Genomic DNA, 14,967 nt, shown 5'->3' on the forward strand with positions numbered 1-14,967 from the left:
TAAAATAAATGAATAAATTAGGATGGCCGTTTCTGTGTTAAAAAAAATGATTCACTAGGGTTTCTTTTAAATAAGTTTGGATAATATTTTGCATGGTAGTGCACAGCAAAATATAAGCCATGCACTAAAATACAAGCTGGGACTCTCAAAGGTGTCACTCACTCGGCTCTTGTTAGCCAAGAAGGGAATAACAATTTTACAGAAAGACTGAAAGACTTTTGACAAATCTCAAGCAAAAGCTTTTTTGTTTATATTTTAAATGATTGCTTTTACAAAACACTACATTTTTTTCTTTTTCTTTCCTTGCACCACATTAGCCCAGAAAACGAACATATAATTCTCTCAGGTAATGTAAAAATGCCAAATTCTTGCCATAGCACTTTATTCGCAACTGCGGAAGGGTGGCTGATCCCTCTCACAATTTTTTAGAATAACAAATATTAATTTTAAACAGCTTACCTAAATATTTTTTTGAAAGAAACTCTACTTTTACTTGACTTATCATTAGTACAAAACAGATTCATATGAAGACTTTTTTAGGCATACTCTTATTTCATTTGAGAGAATGAAAATGAATTGATAGGAAACACTAACTCTATTTATAGAGTGACTGGAAAAATCTTATTGAGCAGACCAGGTCATTCAGATATGAAAGACATAAAGATGGGATTGAGCAATGAATGCCACAAAAACTGATAAGAGGTGGTCAAAGGAGTGTGAAGCAAAGACCTGTCCTCACCTCCATTGCGACAGTGCCTCTAAAGGCCCCAAACTCCTTAAATTGTGCTGTAAAGAGCAAAAATCTCTTTGTAAGGGACTAAGCACATCAGCCTTGGATTCACCTTCAGTAGCTGCAGGAAATTGGGCTAGTCTATACACAAATAGATGATATCAAAATCAGTACAACATTAGAAACCAAGTTGATGCTCATCAAACTACTGGGCTGTGGATGTCCAACCCAAATGCAGAAGAGAAGTCTACGGGATTTGCTCCTTTCACCTCTCTAGTCTTTGGTTCTGGCGTAAGATGATGCTGTAGAGCAGGTGGAATAGAAAGGAAGCATCCACAGCATTCCACAGCATGTAATACATCTTTTCCTCTAAATTAAAAAATATTATCAAAAAAGGCAAGATTTCATCATAATCTTGTTGATGTTATGCTTGTTAACCATCTGATGGACTGACTGACTGTGAGTGCAGCACAAAACTTATCAAAAGTTTTGATTCTATGATGCTATGGAAAGAAGGGCCACCTTAAAAAATTATTGATATCAAAACTCATACACACCAGTAACATGATCAATAAACAGAAATTTAATTTATTTTGCAATATCTCCATATTCTTCTTTCAGAAATGTATTAATGCACCTGAAAATAATTTACAGAAATCCTATCCTGCATACTTGCACCAGCAAAGGTTTCACTCAGTATCACTGGCTGAATAAGTATATTATTAATCTGAGCTCCCATGCTGCTATGACTTGAAATAGGCCTATTCAGAACTTAAAAAGATCAACAAAAACAGTAGCTGTTTCTAATATCCAAAGGAGGAGAAGGGGGGAAAAAAGATTTTCATTTTGGCAAGTGTCCAGTGGGCAAAAGATTCAGTCCATAAATCATAATACTGGACTGCATTAATTTTTTTCCACACTAATCACATGCATACAAAAAGTTAACTGTATCTCGTATGCACAACACAAAACATACTGCATGAAGAGTTTCAGATTTTCCTCTTGAAACCCTCCCTTGGCCCTTGCAGTCACAGAGACCAGAGAGATTTCAGGAATTCAGAAGTCACAGTAATATAACCTCACTTGAAAAATGTAAGAATGTGAAAAACGATAGTTTTCTTTTTTGGTATAAGCAAAACTGTTTCTTATTCTGATTAGTTTGAGGGCATGCAAGCTACTTATATTTCTAACATAAAATATAAAGAGCTGGATAAAAATAAATTTACCAAGAATGAGCCAATATTCGTCTCTGGTGCAAATCTATGGCAGTTAATGGATTTATGCCAAGGCTGACTTTGGCCTCACTGAGCTTAAAAGTGTTACAAAACCTGACCTTAGCACGGTAATAACACAACACAGCTTTTCCAAATATCATCTAAAACAATGGCAGAAACATCTGATGTGAAATTATGCTCTAGTTCCCTAATACATACAGGACCGTAACTATAATCTTTAAGGTCCCTTCCAACCCAAACCATCCTACGACTCTAGAATACATCAATTTTCTTACCATAAAACTCAGATATGTGAATTTCTGCATGTACCTTATTTTTGCACATGATAAACATGTGACAGCATGGCTTAAAGCAAAATTTGTGTGCAAGCTCCTTACAGGAACCTCCCAATGAAGTAAGGGAGAGCAAGGAGAGGAGGCCAAATTCACATCCCATTTGCATCGAAGTAAATCCTGAATAACACTGTTTACTTTAATGGAGTTATTCTGGGCTAAACACAAGATCAAAATCTGGAATAATATTCTCAGTTTCTACCAAAACAATGAAAACTTTATTCTCATATTGCCTCGACTTTTGCATCTATTTTATTTTAAGGAATGAACACACAGTATTTAATTTCTTTGGCTTGAAGAAAGCAAAATACGAAAATAATTACTTCCTGTACAGTTATAAAATATGGATTATTTATTCAAACAGACCATAATGAGTTCTGCATTGGTACACATATTTACCTGGGAAACCAGGATATGCTCAGGTAAATATGTATCCAAGCAATTAAAAAAAAAATTACGTACCACACAGTCTAGGTTGGAGGGAAGACGTATTTATAGTCTTAATACACATATAATTAACTCATTCAAACCACAACATGAGTGCTTTGCTATAATTAGCATTATAACAAACTGTCTTATTTGACTGTCCCAGAGTTGCCATTAATACGCAATAAGCCCCGATTCCCTAATTTCCAGAGCCGAAGGCCTTGTTGAATCATTACCATGGCTGCGTTACATGATGAGGGGGGATTTTAGGAAGCCCTGCCAAAGAAATTATCCATCTCTGAGCACCCAAGCATTTATCATTCCAGAAAAGCAATTTTCAGCTATGCAATCATGAAGTCAGAAGGTCTTCCACCTTTTGCTGCAGTGGAAGCACTGAGGGCTTCTGCTTTGTGAGCAGCAAGTCTACTGCCCACGACTCCAGATGATAGGTGTGACATAAATACAGCAATAACTTTCCATAGATGAAGTTACTATATAGCAACAGTGGAGATATGGCAAGAATTTCCCACAACCTTCCTTCTCCAAGTCTCAGCTACATTCACCATCAGTCACAGAATTTGAGGCAGCAGCAGTTCCAACACACTTCCTGTCCTTTCCGAATTTTTTTAATGATTAAAATTAGTTAGTTGATATTACAAAATATTTTGACTTGGATTATCCTGAAGAACAGCAAAGAATCCAAACTATTTAGCTGCTTAAAGAAAAACAAGCTAAATTTCCCGATACCAGGAAACAATATTTGAGACCTCGAAGTCTGAAAGTATTTTTTATTACAGTCAAATTATGAACCCCTAAAAGTGAAGTTTAAATAACGGAAGTGTTGAAATGACTTTAACTATAGGAGCGCAAATAGCTCTGTTAATAATTAGGAGTTTATGAAAAATAAGTGTATTTTACAATTTTTCCCATTACAAAGAAGGTAGTATATACAGTAACTATATTTTAAAGTCTAAGAAGAAACGGCTGGGGAATAATATTTTAAAATGTAATCACTGGTTTAATGACTTTATGAAGTTAACTTTCTTGGCAGGATGAACTGAAGTATGTTAACAGTCACCTTACGGCTATTTTCTTTTTGCAACTTCTGCAAATTATAGATTTGTTGAAAGGAGTATTCATTCTCCTGTGACAGAAGCACAGTTACTTCAATGGTACTGTCTGCTTCTTTTTTTTTTCATAATTATTTTTTCTTCCATTACCTCCAAAGTCAACAATCACTGATACTTCTTCTACAAAAACGTCTTGACGGACAAACAGACAAAAAGATGGAGAACAAAAATATTATGTTGTGACATAAACCTTCCAGTTAAACTGCAGGACACAGTTGAACTGGTAATCTTTGCAAGCCTTGAAAATGCTGAGAGACAAGAATAACGCTTCAGAAGCTATGTTTTGTTTTCATTATAGAGGAAAATTAGATCATAGTTCACCTGGCTGAATTTTTTTCTGAGGCAGGAAGGTTGTTTTGTTATTAAATATGCATAAAAATGTCCCATTTTGTCATCTTTTCTAGATCAAAAGTATGCAACTATAAAAATACCAAAGAATATTCTGATTTTAGGTAGAGTGCCGTAAATGTATTCTAAGCAGAGCATTCCAATACTTGTTTGAAAGCAATTAAACTTTGTTTTTCACTTAAATTTTTCCATATAATATCTCACATACTACTAATACTGACACCTGAGCTTCTAATTCTAACATACATGGGAAACATACAGAATTTGTTTCTCCAAGTCAGCACAGGGATGGGCTTCATGCAGTTAGCACCTCCTGGAGAGGTGAGAGGAGAAAACAGCCCCTTCCTCGGCTGCCTTCAGACTGAAATTGTGTGAAAGTCAGTCCTGTGAAGTCCAACCATAGAATCATAGAATCATTTGGGTTGGAAAACATCTTTAAGATCATAAAAGTCCAACTGTAAACCTAGCACTGCCAAGTCCACCACTAAACCATGTCCCTAAGCACCACATCTACACTTCTTTTAAATACCTCCAGGGATGGTGACTCCACCACTTTCTCGGGCAGCCTGTTCCAATGTTTGACAACACTTTTGGTGAAGAAATTTTTCCTAATATCCAATCTAAATCTCCCCTGCTGGAACTTGAGGCCATTTCCTCTCATTCCTATCACTTGTTACCTGAGAGAAGAGACTGACACCCACCTCACCACAACCCCCTTTCAGGTACTTGTAGAGAGCGATAAGGTTTCCCCTCAGCCTCCTTTTCTCTAGAATAAACAATTCCAGTTTCTTCAGCTGCTCCTCATAAGACTTGTTCTCCAGACCCTTCACCAGCATCACCAGTTCCCTTTGGACATGCTCCAGCACCTCAACGTCTTTCTTGTACTGAGGGGCCCAAAACTGCACATGGCATTCGAGGTGCAGCCTCACCAGTGCCATGTACAGGGGGAAGACCACTTCCCTGCTCCTGCTGGCCACACTGTTCCTGATGCAAGCCAGAATGATGTTGGACCTCTTGGCCACCTGGGCACACTGCTGGCTCATATTCCGCTGGCTGTCAACCAATATCCCCAGGTCCTTTTCCACTGGGCAGCTTTCCAGCCACTCTTCCCTAGGCCTGCAGCATTGTATGGGGTTGCTGTGACCCAAGTACAGGACCCAGCATTGAGTCTTGTTGAACCTCACACAATTGGCCCTGGCCCATTGATCCAGCCTGTCCAGATCCCAATAAACAGCCTTACATCTCAGCCTGCACATTTTTTAACCATACCACTGCTATCAAACACCACTACAAATTAGCATGATGACAAAAAGATACCTTGTTATTATTCCCATTTAAATTGAACATTTAATATAATTTTGGCCGTCATAATCTCTCTTCGTTCTACTAAGAATCTGCATACTTCTTTTGATTATAGAAAAGGCTGTAGGGTTTTTTTTTGTTTTGATTTTTTTTTTTTATCAACATAGTATAATCCAAATAGAAGAAATGCAACAAAAGAAGGTACATACTTATAGGGAGAGAAAATAGCAAGGACAGAACACCCTGCAGCTTGCTCGAGCTGATATTCTTCATGTTACAAACAACATTCTTCCAAACATACAAAAGAAGGGGAAAAAAAATCTGAAAAATGTACACAGCCTTTAGAAAACTAGACGGACTCAGTCTGTGTAATGGAAAGGGCTAACAAGAAAATGCACCGTGCTCCTGGAGCTTACCTATGGTGTATTCATGGTTTCACCCCGCTGGAAATCCCTGCAGCTGGAAGGGGAAGGCTCTCTAATGACCAATGTCATTACTAAACAACCCTAAGTTAAAGCACATACCATTTCTTTTCAAAGAAGGTATAAATACATCATCTGAACAGGCTTGGCCACCCAAGGCATCTTCAGACTGTACGCCACAATTCACCTCAGAGCAGCAGATTCCCAGACAGCAGTGATTCATGGGGTTATCCTGCCACAATTGTGGACATTTACAGATTTATGTCCATCTGACCCTCAAGTTTATCAAGCTCTGGCTGGACTGAAGCTCTGCCATTTGTCAGCCACGCCCCAATTTAGTTTTACCAACAAAGTTGTTGAGCATACCCTGTGTCACCCATCCAGGTGGCTGATGAAGACGTGTAGGCCTCGTTACTCCAGTCTTTACTAATGCCTAACAGACTTAAGTGATCCTCCACAGGAGAAGGGAGGGGAAAAAATAGGTGAAAACCTTTCCGCATGTGTGAAATAATTCAATTTTCACAACAGATTCTGCATGTTTGTTCAGCTCCTTGGATATGGTTTAGTAACTCCCACAGCTCAGTAGGCAGCAGAGCAACAATCTCACCGTGAACTGGGATTAAGGACAGCTGAATACTCGTGCTCCCTAATTTTCATTTTCAGCAAACACAAACCATAGCTAAGCCCCACTGGTTGACATTCTCAACCATTCTCAACCATTCTTCTTTAGATTATAAACAAGTACAAATATTGGAAAAATAGCAATTTATTTTCAAAGCCTAGTCTTTGCTACTGAAAATGAAGATTTACATCTATTCGATATTATATGATTTTTTAAAAAATTGTATTGGGTAGATTAAATAAGGAAAACATTTCCAAGTAAATGGTGAAATTAATTCCGCTATTTTACAAAAGATGAGCTTTAAATCAAAGTATTTTTTTTTAAAATCTCTTCATTATAAATAATTTAAACTCAGCTTCTTAAATCAGAGCTTGTTGTTGCATTTGCTGCCACAGAGGAAAAAGAATTTAATGCATTTATGAACAGTAACTACATTTCAACCTAAGCTTCGGGCATAACTTTTTCCTATTTTTCCTTCTTTGAATTCTAATTCCAAAATCAACATTTTGGGACAACATTTTATGCCTGTAATTCTTCTACTCTTCATGAAACAAAAGAAACCCTATTGCACACCTGACCTGTATTGCAGGTGATATTGACCAAAGTGAACTTATACCAGCAACGTTAAAACTGTAAAGTCTCTAAGTGCAGAAAAGTATTCAGACTTCTTGAATTCAGTTTTAATATGGTCAAATTACTCAGTGGCTACACAGACTTTGTTAATTCAAGATTTTATATAGTGCTGGAAATGGCCACTGCTGATGCTGTCTCCCACTGCTGGAGCTCTAACCTCCACAAACACATTTCTCTTTCTGAAGAAGATGAGCATAGAGGTCCTCTATTGACTGTCCATGTTTTAGGATTGTCCAGATATTCTAGATGCTGACATAAATAGTGTCATCCCCCTGTAAATCACTGCCAGTAAATTTCTCTGCACCTAAACTAAATAAATGCTGACATTTTAGAGGATATTATCATAGAATAGTTTGAGTTGGAAGGGACCTTTAGGACGCTTAAAGGTCATCTAGTCCAAATTATAGTAAAAGTAAATACATTCAGACTCAAACTTTCACAATGAGCTGTTTCTTTTTTACAACAGTATCACTATAGCTATTCCAAGTTGAGAATCTCATCTATAGCTATTATCCATCTAAGTTACATCTTTGAACGCCTTTTTGGTACTAAAATTTACTTTGAAAAAATAAGAATGGGCAATCTTTTCAGCAATAAATGCATTCACCTTTTGTTTATTGAAACAAAAAAGCAATTAGAATTTACCCTTCTTAAGAACTGATGATAGTATTATTTTTTAACATTTAGTATATTAATTCAGATTTATTTCCTCTCCATCAATTATTTCTATCTTTTCTTTCTCCAGTATTACTATGGCATGCAAACCAACAGAGGTTTACATTATACCACAGCTTCCTGTCCTTTGGTTTCAAATCCTAGAAGAAACCACCATTCAGGATTACTGTTACACAGTTTCTCTAAAGCTGCAAGCAGAAAAAAAAAGTGTTCTTTGTTGACTGAGAGACTACCTAATATAAACAAGTTTCTTTCTACCATTGCTGTAGAGAGTAACACTTGTTGAAATCATGTATTTTTTCATTGCTCACACAGGAAAATAATAGTTGCCTTGTATTAGTTTCACCAGAACACCAAATAAATACTCTTCCTTTCCATATGACAATAAATTGGAATCAGGCCTCACTGTCTGTCATAGGGAAAATAAGACAGATATTTACCTATTCCAAGCACAGAGATGAAGGACTTTTAGAGCAAGCCTGAGGCTAGTGAGAGAGCTACAAAGCAAATATTACGTTGAAGAGGTGGGCAATCATAAGTGCACTGAATATGGAGAAGACAAGACCTTGATCCTCCGACTGAACTGATCTCAAATTTATTTTAAAAATCTCTTCAAACACCTCAAAATGAAAGACAAAAATATACCTCAAAAAAATTAAAACCCACAAAGGACATAAGCAAGACTGCTTTGAAAATTTAGTCTAGGAGACAGAAGGACGTTCAATCAAAAATACAAAATGGCAATATTTTCCATTAGAAAGTTCTGAAGTTATTCACCGCCCTGAAGAGATATGCCATTACATTCATTCTTGGAAATACTATGCTAGTGGTGGAAGACTGTAAGATAAAAGATTTTACCTGAAATTATTCATATTGGTCTTTGTTCTCATTTTTTTTATTCTCACCTGCTCAAATGCACATGTCCTCCAAGTGGGAGCTTCTCACCTTCCAAGGTAACTATAACTAAATGCTATAGCATTGCTCAGATTAAACAGTGAGACACAGAATACAAGTAAATGACTACTGGTTTAAATGGTTTGGATGGCAGAGAGGCCATACTGGTGTCTGGGTTTAACGTAAAGTACGTTGCCTGCAGAATTTTGACAGAGATATAAATGTCATCTTACAAGATGCACCCAAATTATCAATAGAAAGGGAAAAAAATAATAGAAAATAAAAATAAGTGAAAAATATATTTACGTTTAATGCTCTTCCAACCACAATATATGCATGGAGTGTACATTATGATGCTAGAGAAAGTCTTGGTGTGTTCTGATATCTTTAACCTTAGGGGAAAATAACTTGTCAATGGGTACGAGGTATAGTCAGAATGCATAATAAAATATGAAGTTGTACGAAATTTTTATCTTCTATCAGGAAATCTCTCTCCATTTCAAAATGGCTTGAAAATCCTGAAACTATAGCACCTGTCTTCCAATAAACTTCTAATCCAAGACGAAGATAAAAATCGAGGGAAATTTATGAAAACAATAGCCCCAGCCCAAGGTAGACCCATTTTCATGCAAAAGGAAGAGGAAAGGAAGTCCAAATTTTTGTATGTATGTGTTGGTTTGCTGTATCTTCTTTTTTATTTATATGAATTATAATCCTCAGAGCTGAAAAAAAATACAAGGTAAATTGTACAGATGATAGTATGAACATGACAGATTTTCTCTTGGGAAAATGAAAGAAAGAAAAAAGGAGGAAATTCTCGCTCAGAGAAAGAAAATAAAGTAACATGAAGGAGCATAAACGTACAATCTGAACAACAGATATTTGTGTCTGAAAAAAGCACTGATTTCCTAACTCTTATTTAATGTTCATTCCTTAATTAACATTCATTTCCCAAGGACATAAGTTTGAAAAACACATTACTTTAGCACGAAGAGAAAGAATCACTTTTAAGCCATGAAAAGGCTGGGGAAAAAAAAAAACAAACAAACATGCCTTCTGAACATAATTTCCTCTTCATTGCTACTGCAAAGTTATGAAATGAAATCTATTATTTAATTACATTGGATCAAGCAACAGGAAGAGAAGGGAGTGCTTGAGTCACAACATCGTTGTAAGGATAAATTACTACACTTCCTCTTGCTAAAAGACATTTTTAATAGACTGAAACTGTGGAAATGGTTAAAATCAAACTACTGGGAGGTAGGAAGATCTTCTTGGTAACACAAAAAAACCCATAAAATATACTCTGAAATTCTTAAGAGAAATATCAGTAACAATAGGGGGAAAAGTAGCAACATTTCTGCCAGAACATCAATAGTTTGAAAATTATTACACTTATTCAGACTCTCTCCAGAATCTGAAGATAATTTAAAAACTGTACAACAGCTTCTGGGCTTGCTTTGTTTTATGCTTTGCATTGGAGATGTTTAGATAATCTATTATGAAAACTTCAAAATTTATCTTCTATTACTACCAAACTTTTATTAGCCATAAGGGATTTCCCTTAGCTGTGCTTCAGTAATGTTTACTAGATCCTTCAAATTGAATGCAACTGTTGAAAATGTTAAAGCATTTTATTCCTTAAGTATGTTCTTGGCACTAAACAATGGGAGGGCTTTAAACTATAATGGAAAGATAAGCTGAGTTCTAAAATGTTGGAATAGATAACTTGGCAACTGGTATAGAGTCCACAACTGGGATATGAATGTGCAAATGCTGTGATCTTTTATATACATTTAAATTCTCTTTGACTGGTGTGGAGATGCTCCAAAATATCCTTTCATGGAAATACTCTCTTTTCTCAAATCTAGAATATACCAAAATATGAGGGCATTTCACAGATAATTTGAACAACAACAGAAAATATCTTTGAAGCTGTTCAGGAAAGCTACTCCTAAGCATAAGGGTAGGATGGGAGAAAGCATTTCTTTGAAAAAGCTCTCCTGGAGGCAACAGAAACTGATTCCCAGGCCCATCAGAGACTGGACTGATCTCTCAAGACTGCAGGATGGATGAGTATAAGTCATGAGGTTTATTAAGGAAAGATGCAGAGAGGTTTCAACATGGATAAAGGAAATGAGATAGAAAAAGCTGCTTGCAGAAATTTTCTAGATCAAAGATTTTCACCGTATTCTCCTAGTATTTGGTCCACGCTCTACTTCTAAACTTCTAACGCAGTCTATGAAAGTAGTTACAAAATAAAACCTTTCAGCCATATGGTATCTCATGTATGGCATTTTTTAAAGAGGTCTGATCTCCAATGGAAAATGTTAGAAGGCTACTTCTCCCTAATGTATCTAGAGAACTTAGACTTCACCCGCTGAATGTAAGAAACCAAGAAAATATGCCACAAATTTCATCATACATGGCATTATTTCTTATTCTTCTCTTGAAACTCAAGTTATTGGCTACTGTCAGACTTCAACTCATTATGGGGACATTTGGTCAGATTCAGTGATTTTTAAAATATTTAATCTACCAATGCTTCATAATTAAAACTTACACATTCTCAAAATGGTTATGAACCAGAAAGGCTTTGGAAGACAGTCAGTCGAGAGTCAATCCAATAAACTATCAACTGAATAAGCAAAAAGTCTGATAAAATAGAGGAAATTAGATTAATGTCAGGGATGGAAGTACTTGGTCTTTCGCAAAAATCCCTGGAAATGGCCAACAGGTCCAAGTCATGGACCTATATACATCCATTAGGAGAGGACAAAGAATTTGCCCTGTCCAGAGGAGATCTCTGCTTGGGGAATTCAATGGTACAATCTTACAATTAAATGAAGCTCCAGTAAAATTGCTTACGTGTTAAGTTAATAAGGCTGAGCAGAAAGCCAGGATATCCATTACTGGTACCAGAGGAGTCAGAAGATAATGTCAATGCTGCAGGTAGGGAGGAGGAAAACTAGTGTTTCCAGCATTTATCCTTATCCTTTGGGAGCCACAAAGGAAAGTGTCAGCACTACAGGTCCAAGTTCAGGAAACACTGAAACATCACCAAAATCTTGAAGAGGAGATGAGGGGCTCAGAGCAAAAAAACAAGGATTAGAAGAAAAATCTTGATTTTTTCCAAGTGATTCTGACTGTAGTAAAGGCTGACCCTTAGCACAATCACCAGGATTCAGATTGTTCAGCTACTAAAAAATGGTAGCAGATATTTCTTCAAGAGGAGACCTTGATATTTCTCCATGAGCACACAGTCTAAGGGGTCTGCAAAAGCATACCTGGTTCTCTAATTATTAGAGATATTCTCTGTAGTATTTATGGAAATAGAGGGAAGACTATCTAAGGATAAAGTGCAATTGATGAAACTTTAACAAAGAAAACCCTCCAAAACACAGCAGAAAAGCATTAAAATACAAATGGAAAAGTACCTTCATTGTTGAAAAATAATGGGACACTTCCATTTTTATCACGTATTTAAGAAAGTGAACTCAAATATCAGTCACAAACTGATAACTATGTTTACCAAAAATAAGTGAAAACAAGTATCCGTAAAATCAATACAGGTATGAGGAAGATAAAAAGAAATCTCTGTTCTCAGAATGACAAAGCAAATGATGCTCTTCTAAAAGACATAAGGACGGAGTGATCCAAAGTGCAATGTAGAGTGGATGGAGAAAAGACACAAGGCTGAGTAAGATGTAAGAAGGAACATTGATTATTGAAGGGATTTCATAGGTCAAGAATTTAGGGGATAAGAGTACTAACAATAATAAAGAAAAAATTCTCCATTAACAAAGATTGCTCCCTTTTCGTGTTGCTTTTAAGGTTGATTTCTTCATTGTGGAAAAGCTAAGTTACCTAAGTGAATTTTACATTTGTGTTCATATGTCAGTGATATCTGTTCTACATCCAGTTTACAAATAGGCAAAACAAGGCATGGAACAACTCACTGCGCATGGGCAAAGACACGACCAGGAGAAAAAAATCCTGTCTGCCTCCCTCACCACAAATTAACAGCATTCCTTCACTGCTAACGATTTTTCTCAAATGCAATAGGAAACATCTGCAAAATAATGCAGAAATGTAAAATAAAAAAAAAACAAAAACAAAACCAACAAACCAAGCCTCTTCTGAGCTCTAACTTAAGAGTTTTTTGTATCTAAACTTGTGCGCACTCCTAAGCAAAAGCTATAAATATTTCCCAGCGCCCAAAGCTGTGAAATGCAGAGGTGATTTAGCAGACACGCAACCCATAAAAACTCTGCCCGATATATTTCCCTCCTAATTTAGAGTAAGTGGGCCAGCCTTATATCATATGTAATCATAATTCTCAGTGACATTTAAACCAAAGACCGAGTAAACATTTAAACTAAAAACCTGCAAACCTCCATAAAGCTTTACAAATCGTATCAGTCATTTTAACAGAAAGCTAAGAGACAGTAGCATAAACAATGTCAACACAGTGACTGGTTTGCAGTTTTGAACATGGACCTGCAAGATTATAAAAGCAAATCCTTACATTCACAAAAAAAAAAAAAAACAAAAACACTTTTCAATCAGTGGCTTTCTGAGGAGGAAGAGGATCTGCAGCATGCAATAAAGCCCTACCATTAGAGGTCAAGAAGTATAGGAATAAAGAATTGCCAAAAAGTAAAGCTTAATTAGCTTTGCAAGTCAAGTAAGAAGCACAGGATGTTTCAGACATAAAACAGTGTGAAGAAAAATAATCTGTGCAGAATGAAACAGAGATGGAAAATCTAAACACAGTTCCAAAACAGGAGAATTATTTTCACTGAGCATTGAGGAGAACTGAGATTTTCATCATGGGAGCACACGTATGACAACTCATGGAAGAGGTATGTGAAAATAAATTATTTCTAATATACTGAATGGAATTAAAACAAACATTTTAATGCATTCCAGTCATCATCACTGGACATCTCAGATGTGAATGAACTGTAAACACAACTGAATGTCTGCTGGCATTAATATTCAATCAAATCAGCTAAGTTTTGGGAAGCTAAAGGGATCAAATCATTATAGGCTGCTGCCTACAAACACTTGCAGAGCAATTAGAAAGATGACGGATCCAAATTCTTCTTGGTAGAGTCAGATGATATAACAAGCGGTGACAGCCAGAAATTGCAATTTGGAAGGACCGAGTAAGATGTGAGGAAAACCTTTCTCACGGGGAGGACAGAGCAGCACTGCAGAAAGTAAGCAGTGCGAAAAATTCCTCCGTGCACCTTCCAAAACCTGTGCTGGACAAAGCCGTGGCTGACCAGATCTAGCACTAGTGACAGTCCTCCTTCAAATGGGTTGGCCCAGATGTCTCCAAGGGTTTGACTGTTTCCGTCCCCTCTGGATCTTGTATATACCTGCAGAGTTTTTGAGTAAATTGTTTCCTTCTGTTTGTACAGCACAACAGTCACACTCCCTTCCATTTGGAACAGGGTCCCCTATCTACTGCTACACCAAAATTAAAATTCTTATCAAAACCAGCATGTCAACGAAGTGGAACTGCAGAAAGCCAGCCCTGAGGACTCTGCAAAAGGCAGAGAACACAGGCGGTGGTGAGACAAACCTCATTACGTCTTCGAGCAGCTGCTACAACTGTCAACTCAGAAATTCGAACGTAGCCAGCTCCCCAATATCTATCATCAGCCTGCAACAGCACTGTTAATAAGGAGTAAAAGAATTAAGGTCTGCTCCTCCACACCAGCAGTCCCACTGTGCATGGAACAAGACGTAGGACAAGACAAAATCTGCTGACTCCTTCAGTAAGAACGAATAAATACACAAAAATAACGGGTTCCTTCGCAGCAAGTAGTCTAGGCTGATGAACGGCAGTTGTGTGTAAAATGAGTTGAGCGAGGTTATTGGGGTTTCTTTTGATACAACTTGAATGAAAATCAGGGTCTGTGAGGGTATTCCCAGAGTAGATTCCCTAATTATTTGCAGTCTTGGTTCATTCAGATAAATAGGCTGTGCTAATATATGTTTGGGCTTCATTTAGGAAAAAAAATAGTTATTCATTACAGATGTGAGTATCTCTGCTCTGCGTATTTAGCCACATACTGCAACTAACAGTAAAACGCAGAGTGGTTGAGCTCATACCTCACAGTTAACTTTCCAATTTCATCTAGTCAAGATTTGCCTTCTTAAAATCCTGTAAGCTAAATCATGAAGACCTAACACAAGTTTTTACA

The 14,967-nt window shown here is 36.8% G+C and overlaps 1 protein-coding gene across 6 annotated transcripts in view; it reads right to left on the reverse strand.

Moving 5' to 3' along the window:
• SUPT3H (SPT3 homolog, SAGA and STAGA complex component) overlaps positions 1-14,967 on the reverse strand; it is a 275,033-nt gene that overhangs the window by 88,104 nt on the left and 171,962 nt on the right. The gene's annotated exons all lie outside the window — the stretch shown is intronic.

This window comes from Chlamydotis macqueenii, chromosome 3 (assembly GCF_036417535.1).
Source record: "Chlamydotis macqueenii isolate bChlMac1 chromosome 3, bChlMac1.mat, whole genome shotgun sequence".
Taxonomy (NCBI): Eukaryota; Metazoa; Chordata; class Aves; order Otidiformes; family Otididae; genus Chlamydotis; species Chlamydotis macqueenii.